A 9,114-nucleotide genomic window follows, 5' to 3' on the forward strand; every position below is an offset into this window, starting at 1 on the left:
GTCGGGGGAGCGGGGGGAAGGGCGGTGGCTGCAGCTACGGCGAACGGCGTCGACGACTGCGCTCTGCTTCGGGAGAGGGGCGAGGAAGGCGAAGCAGGGAGAGAGGGAAGAAGTGCACGGGAGAGTGAGGGGGGTCAGGGGGATCGGGACGGCCTGCGGAAGTCGTCCACGCGGCCAGAAGCTCGTCGGCAAGCAGGAGGTGGCCGCGCGGCCGTGCGCGTGCGAGCACGCAGCAGCTTCGGGGCGAGGGGAGGAAGACGGCGGAGGACTGCAGTGGTGGGCTGGGCCGGCTTCTGCTGGGCTGCACAGTAGCGGGCCGCGTGGGTGCGTTGCCAGGTAAGGTCCAGGTAAATTCTGTGTTATATTTTTCTGTTCTATTTTGTTTTTATTTAATTCTTTTGCCACTGTTTTGAATTTAAGAATAATTCAAACAATGCCAAAAACTCCACTGAATATTTTATATTGCTAGATGGACTTTTCCAAAAGCTTATAAAATATTTCAGGGATATTTGAAATTATATTCTAATTATATGAATATAATTCAAATTCAAATAGCTAATGATTTAAATTCAAAGTCCCAAAAAATAAATCCTTAAAAATGTTCAATATTTTGGTTGGGACCAGAACCCTTACCAAAAATTATCAAACATTTAAGAAGAGCCTTTTGGAGCAATGAATAAGATTTCTAGGGTTTCTTGCCCCTCTTTTATTTAGGGTTTTGAGGCTTCCAATATTCCTCAGTTCAAGTTTCAAAAATATAGACATGATGCACACATGAAGCTAACCTAGAGCAATGCCTGAAGCTAGGGATGTGACAACTCACCCCCACTAAACAAGAATCTCGTCTCGAGATTCAAGCGTAGGGTAAGGTGAAAGGGGAACGCAAACTAGCACAATCTTCACGATCCAGGTTGCACTTCAAATGGACTTTGATTCGTCCACCATCATTGTCTTGAAGTCTTGCTCTGAGAAATCCTGTCAACATGACATGGAGGGAAGAAGGAGACTCTAGAAGGGTCGATCTTCTCGAAGATCGAACAACTCACGGAATGAGACATAGGACCATCTCTCGGGTTGAGACACGAGATACACATCAAGAGGGGTGGAAAGAAACGGATGACGATGGTTCACTAGGTAGACAACAATTTCACGCCTAAGAAGGTGGTAAACGATTGTCAACGTAGCGAGGAGTTGAGTTGCCATGATACCACGACGAAACATCCTGGAGGGGGGTGATTCGTAGATTATTATCTTAAGTGGCAAAAAGAATTACCTTTGATATAGAGATCGTTAAGACTCTCTATATCAGCCTAAGGCAAATCACAGCAATCGATTGGCGGGGTCGGTAGAATGGCATACTTGGACTTGGATGATGTGGATTACCTTGTTGAAGACAACGTAATGGATGATTTTGCTTATCACCGGAAATGGAAGAGACCCATGGTAGAATGGCACAATGGCGGTGCAAGCTGGGAACAAAATGCAAATGCTGGGAATGATTCTGGTAATTGGGGAAGAACCCAACAAAAGAGAGTGAATTCACTGTTTGAAAAGGTCATAGCATTTGCCGAGGAAACTGAGAGGAATCCCAGTTAGAGATGATGATAACACGTAGTGCTTGTGCGTGCTCTCAAGAACTTGAGCATTTCCATATTCATCAAGGTTTACCAACATCCGTGTCAAGGGTGCTGACAACACAACATACTACCATGATAAATAGCGATGGACGATGCAGATGCGAAGGAGGATAACACTTTCTCAGATTTCACCTTAGCGAGGCCAAGCAAATAAAATCTGGATGATCGACCGAGAGACATTTAGCACTCCGCTTCTAATGTTCTCCTTGATGTGCTAGTATAACCCATTCATAGATATGGCTTGATATCTAAAACATCAAGTAAAAGGTCGGACTTCGGGATCTCAAAATCCATAGGGGCAACTAGGGAGGAAATCCTACGAAATCCCTATGGGGAGGTGGCCAACTTCCTCAATCAAGATATTATAATAACAGGTCTTCCGGCTGGGTGTGTTGGCCACGACATCCACTTTACCGGTTATCGAGGGACCAATATTATAGTTCTTGGAGAATGTTCCAACCATCATATCTGCCTGAGATTCAGATCTGGTTGGTGTCAGGATATCCCAGACTCATCAAGTCTAGAAAGAAAAATGAAAGTTTGCAACACAAATCGACGAGATGACGTTGCGAGATTCTCGGGAAATGAACTACGATAGCAAGCTCCAAAACATGAGCTGGTTCTGCTACAAACATGTGAACACGTTGTCCCAGACAAAACATTATCACATGGTAGTCTTACAACAAAACACTACCGAGTTCAGGTGGGGAACCATAATCGAGGACATTGAAGTCCTTGCATAAGGCATGCTCTTAAGAAGGAACTTCTTCTCCTTGAACAAATCAATCAGTGGCTTGGTGTGCTCGGAACCCATATGGAATGAAGGTTGCAAGTCTCCAGACCACAGAATACTTCGCACATATGCATGACTGACTTGGGATGATTCCGGAGGAAGCAAAACTAACTTTCTCAAATTCACGGCGGCAACTTTCACCAAATGCACGTGTATTAGGGAAAATCACTACTTTCATTCAAACATATGCTTCATGAACGAAACACGAAGAAATGCTTACACAAGTTTCCAACACTAGGTTGATGTTCAACATGATTCATGGGGGGAGACAAAATGCTAGTGATGGGCTCAACAGCAACTCATCGGAATTTCCATATCACTGGACTTCCACCATCATGTGAACACGGTGATAGCATTGGTCAGACCAAAGATGTAATGGTGTATGCTCGAGGGATCAACCACGAGTAGGACAACATTACGAGCATCGTTGGTACTGATTTGATTGGATGATAGCCCATACTCAAATTATAGATGGGGTAAGACAATAGGTCCAACAACTGATCACAAGGACCAATTAATGAAGATATCATCTTTCTTCAACACACACACATACACAGAAAGATATCCCTTAACATGAACTAAGTCAGACAAGCTTTTATCTTCCAACTCTCCAAGTTGTTGTCTAGCTTAACCAACTAGCTCCGGGATATCCATCACAGATTCTTGGAGAAAGGGTGGTTCACAAGAACCCGACTTGATCACGAGCTCAACATAGCAGTCAGGTGACAACCTGGTAATACTTCCGAGAAGATATTCAGAAAATCACGAACCACCGGTATGTTACTAAGCTTGGGAACAATCTCGCTTTTGAGGGCAAGACGATATGATCAAATGAGTGAGGACTTGACAAGATCCTAACTCATCAATCGAAGGGTGCACCGAAATAAGGACTAGGTAGCACGATCAGTCTTAGAAGGATGATTCAAAAACCAACATACTAAGAATGAAATTATTATCCTTTAACTACCAAGCAACGAGGTTGCTGGGAGTATTGATTTCACACATCACAATTCATTTGTCGGTATTCCGGTTGCATCAACACGAGGGCCGAGGAATGACTAATGATGGTGAGAAGTATCACTGTACCAAGAGTTCATAGGATGGCGTGCAATTCCTATAACAATCTCGATATAGAATAAGGTAATACTCTAAGGTAGAACAGAACCAAAAGCTGGATTGGCATTTGATCTGCGGAATACAACTACTTTGACCCAATCCTAGATATGGATGAGGTACTGGAGTTTGTTTCTCCTAGTCATTCCGCGATAGAATGGCTTGACGGACCACAAAAGTAATAGGCATCGATAAACGAACGCACGCATACTCTTGACTATCAATTGATAGACGAGGGTCAGAATGCAACTAAAGAGAACAACTCAAAGGAACATATAACTTTCTGAGTTGTGGATGCATAGATTAGTATGTCGAACCAAGTTCAACATATTTCTTCCGGATAACCCATGCAGAAAGGTAGAACTGGCAGAGTCACGATTTATGAATGGAGAACTCCTCAAGAGTACTCTAATTGTGATTTTTTTTTGATCCAATAAACATCTGCCATAAGTAGCTCATGGTATTTGGAAGAAGAACATACCACGGACTTCGAGGACTATCGCAAAGGTTACTAATATCCTAAAGGCACTAGCAATTACTATCAACATGAAGTAGGTAGAGTGAATCTCGGGTTCAAGAACCCAGGGACAGAATACCTATTACTAAGTAGCATCACGGGATGCTTCCGAGAATAAAGGCCAGAATCTTCACACTAGGACACAAATCATGGCTAGACCACTAGATGATCCCCTAAGCACTTAGGGTCATAATAATAATTCCAACATATATGTCGAGGCAATAATTACCTCAACACACCGATTAGTGTGGTTAATCTGGCCCATGGGAACATCGGAAACAGAAGGAAGGGATTTGCAAATGCATCGGACTATTTAGAAACCTGGGATGACTCGGACAGCATAACGGCTATAATTGCTCAAAAAGATTTGAGACAATCACAAAAATGGTGGCATAACCACTCAGAAGCACAATATCAAGGTTCCGAGATCAACAATTAACATACAGAAGTAGTAGAAACTGAAACGAGGCTTAAGTCCAACAATCTATAAGTCTACTGATTAGTAACACGTGATCCTAATAGAAAGAAGAGATAGCCTAGTTCTTAATCCCCGCAGGAAAGATAAGATGACTCAGATCAGAAGGGCATGAGGTATAAGGAGTAAAAAGAGCCTTACATTCCATCCCACAATCAACTCCCTTATATAACTAAAGAATTTTCTAGACTCAACTTCGACCAGTTTGGCTTGGTAATCCTACAGGCAGTCAAGCTCTGATACCAACGCTGTCAGGACCCCGACTCGATGCCACATAGATCTAGCATGTAACACTTCATATCACTTTGCGGCCTCACGCACGGTATTCCCACGGGTGTCGCCTTACCTTTACCCGGGACCGTTTGCGCCTCTTGGCACACGTATATGATGGTGTCGCTAGCACCCATATGATAAGGAGCCCGGGCTGACATGGCTAGTCGTAAACCCAAAGTGGCACTAACTTACAGGGACAGGCATCCATGACCCAGCATCGAACGTGTCGGTCATCAGCGAGTGAATCCAGGCTGTAGCACTGGGCTAGCAGGACTCCGGTGAACCGGGCTGTAGCGGGCTAACAGGACTCCGGTATTCATCGCGTGACATTTCCCCGAAGGGACAGACACAGGAACGAAGAAGGACACATGCCGGCCAGCCTAAGTGTTCCGGAGCAGTAGCAAGCTACCATGGCTCGGTGGAAACACTAGGAGACATTTCCCGGTAAGAGAGGCTACTAAAGATAAACAACTAGATAGTCAGATCCCACACATACCAAGCATTTCAATAACATACACACAATATGCTCGATATGTGCGATACAACATGGCATCACAAAATGACTCTACGACTCAAGTAGTTTATTCATTAGGCTCCGAGGAGCGAGATATTACAAACATGGGTCTCATGACCCAACACTCAGAGCATACAAATCAAAGCACAAGCGGAAGCTATCATGTCTGAGTACAGACATCTATAAATGAAAAAGGCTGAGAAGCCTGACTATCTACCAGATCCTGCCGAGGGCACAAGATCGTAGCTGAGGTAACAAGCTAAACGTCGAAGTCCACGTGGAACTACTAGTGAGACTGAAGTCTCTCTGCAAAAACATAAAATAGGCAAACGTGAGTACAAATGTACCCAGCAAGACTTACATCAGAACTAACTACATATGCATCATTTTCAACAAGGGGATGGTGGGGTTTAACTGCAGCAAGCCAGCTTTGACTCGGTGGCTAACCTGAACTACGACTGCAAGTAACTCTTTTGAGGTGGCGCACACGAGTCCGCATATTCACCATATCAATACACCACTATGGATCCGCTCCCGTCTCCCTACGAGAACGCCATCCATAGCACTCACGCTTATCTTGCGTATTTTAGAGTATCCACTTTCACTTGTCTATGAACTGATATAAGCAACCCAGAAGTCCTTTTCCGCGGACACGGCTATTCGAATAGATGATGTTAACCCTGCAGGGGTGTACTTCTTCATACATGTTTCCACCACTTAGCGTCTGCACACGACATGTGCTCGGCAGACTTCAAGCGAAAGCCGACGTGGGTGTAGACCACGACCTACCTAAACACTCAAGTCTCTAGTCCAGGTTTATCGCCTATTCGGGTTCCATCCATGAGGAGATCCGGCCGGAGTTTCGCTCACAGCCCCAAACGATGTGAACAGGGTTCCGTGACACCAAACGGGCGCCCGGTATACCCGGCCACGTGCCTACCGCATCACAGCCCACCCCTACGGTCAGCGCTGTCCACGGCCTCCAGCATACTACAAACACCAGAAACTACTTGCAACTCCTGGACAGAGGACAAGGGTGAATAAGAAGTCGAGCGGGGTGTCACATCCCTAGCTTCTGGTGCTGTCTGGTGTGTGCATCATGTTTAAATTCAAATGAAATTCGAATTGAGGAATTTTCAAAAGCCTCAGGAAACCTCTAAAAAATAACCAACAATTAAATCTTCTCAAATGTGTCAAAAAAAATGTTCCTGTTATTCCATGGAAATATTGGTAAGAGGTAAAATTTAAACCAATATTTTTGGAGTCACAGAGATAATTATTTTGGCCATTTGAATTAATCCAATAACTATTTGCTTTGGATTTATATTTAAATATATATTAAATATGACTCCAATAATTCTGGAGGTTTGTGAGTGGCTTTGTATATATTTTAGCAAGCCACATAAAAATCTACAGAATTTATTTAAATGATTTAGTTGCTAAACTAAATCAAAACAAACTACAGAAAATAGAAAAAAATAAAAAGAACAGAGCCTACCTGGCGCCTACCTATCCAGCCCAGCCGGCCCAGTTCCTCCCGCTGGCCCAGCCAACCGCCGCCCCCCCTCCCCTGTCGTCTTCCTCCTTGCCAGGAGGACGGACACCGCGACACCGCCGCGCGCGCCACCTCCACCCTGCTCGGCCACCTCCTGCTTCCTCCCTGGCCTTCCCAGCGACGCCCCGGACGACGCCACGCGCCTCCCCGACCCCCTCTCACATCTCCCTCGCTCTCTGGATCTCCCTCCCCTCTCTGCTCCCTTCCCGAGCGGAGCCCATCGCCGCCGACGCCGTTTACTGGGGCCACAGCCACCCCCTCGCTCCCACTATGCGTCCCTGAGCTCCGCCCTGACCCCGTGGAGCTACACACGCGACGCACGCGACCAGAGGAGGCCGCAGTCGACCGGAGAGCCGTCGTCTTCATCTCCGGTGCTCGGAGATCGCCGTCGTCAATTCGCCGTTGCAGAGGCTTCCCCGAGCCCACCGAGCTTCTCTCCCGACCCGTCGTGAGCCCCTGTCCATTTCCCCTCTCTCCCCGTGCCCGTCCGTGCCTTCTAACCGCCCCGACTGTCGGAGCCGACCGTTCCTCGCCGCCGGCGATGACGCAGACGGGGCTAGAGCCACCGTAGCTAACCCCCGAGCACGGCAACGTGCTCAGCACCCTTCCAGGAGCCGAGCGCGCCCACCCGTGCGACCTGCCGTGCCCTCTAGCGCCAACCCCGACCTCGCCGTGCTCCGGTCGCCGCCGCGGGCCCCGTTCCGGTGAGCTCGGGCCACCTCAGCCCCTTCCGTTTGCATAAATGGATGCGGGCGACTCCCAGCTACGCGTAGAGCCCCTCAGTTGCCGATTTGGTCGTCGAAGGAGCGTTTCCGACGCCCTCCGCCGTTGCTGGCGTCGCCGGCGACAAGCCACGGGTCAACTCCGGCGGGTTTGACCCGGGGTTTGACCCCCCTGACGTGTGGGCCCAGGCGCTGCTAGATTAGTGTTAGATTAGTTAGCGCTAATTAACCTAGCTAATTAGATAGGCCACTGACATGCGGGCCCCGCCCGGCTAACTAAGTTAGTTAGGGCTAACTAACCTGGTTAGTTGACTGGGTCACTGACCAGTGGACCCCACTGGTCAGGTTTGACCGGACTGTGCCACGTTGACCTGCTGACGTCATCGTGACGTCAGTATGACGCAGTAATACTTTCTGGATTTAATTATATTCAGGAAATTCCAGAAAATGAATATAAACTTCTAGAATTCATAGAAAATTAACCGTAACTCCAAATTAAATAATTTATATATGAAAAATTATCAGAAAAATTCAAGGAATCCATCTGTACCATTTTCATGCATGTTAGAACAACTTATATCTGCTGTTTAGCACAAATCAAATAAAGGGCATTTAAATAATCACATATGGAGTTTGAATTTGAATCTTGTATTCAAACCAACTTCATTTAATCTGTTGCTAGTTGCATTGGTTCAAAACACATTCATTTTTCCATGTCATGATCATGCATCATATTGTGCATTGCATTGATTGTGTTCCCTTCTGTGTTGCCGGTATTTGTCCCCTCTCGATAGACGTGATACCGATGATGTGATCGTTGACACTGATGAAGACTCAATGTTATCTTCAAAAGTGCCAGGCAAGCAAAACCCCCTTGTTCATTCTGATACAATCCTACTCTCTCGCTCCTGCTCTCTTTTACTGCATTAGGACAACACCGATTCATCTGTTACTTGCTGCGGTAGCTGAACCCCTTTGTCCTTTGCATGACCTGTCATTGCCACAGTAAATAGATGAAACCCACTAGCATGAGTAGGAGTTGTTTGAGCCCTGATGTGCCTACTCATTCATGTTTGTTTGTCATGCCTGCTATTGCTTAGAGTTGAGTCAGGTCTGATTCATCGGGGATGAATCAGAGGCGTGTGAACCTGTCCTACTGTGTGTGAGCTAAGTGTGTGAACACGATTTGGTAAAGGTAGCGGTGAGAGGCCATGTAGGAGTACATGGTGGGTTGTCTCATTGCAGCCGTCCTCAGGAACTGAGTTCTGTGTTTGTGATCCATGATTCAGCTACTACCACGCATTGGGCCCGAAACCAATGGACCCTCTCGGCTTCTTGATCACCCTTGTCCTCTGTCCAGGAGTTGCAAGTAGTTTCTTGTGTTTGTAGTATGCTGGAGGCCGTGGGCAGCGCTGACCGTAGGGGTAGGCTGTGATGCGGTAGGCACGTGGCACGGTGTACCGGGCGCCCGTTTGGTGTCTCGGGAACCCTGTTCACATCGTTTGGGGCTGTGAG

Source organism: Triticum dicoccoides, chromosome 2B (genome assembly GCF_002162155.2).
Source record: "Triticum dicoccoides isolate Atlit2015 ecotype Zavitan chromosome 2B, WEW_v2.0, whole genome shotgun sequence".
NCBI classification, from domain to species: domain Eukaryota; kingdom Viridiplantae; phylum Streptophyta; class Magnoliopsida; order Poales; family Poaceae; genus Triticum; species Triticum dicoccoides.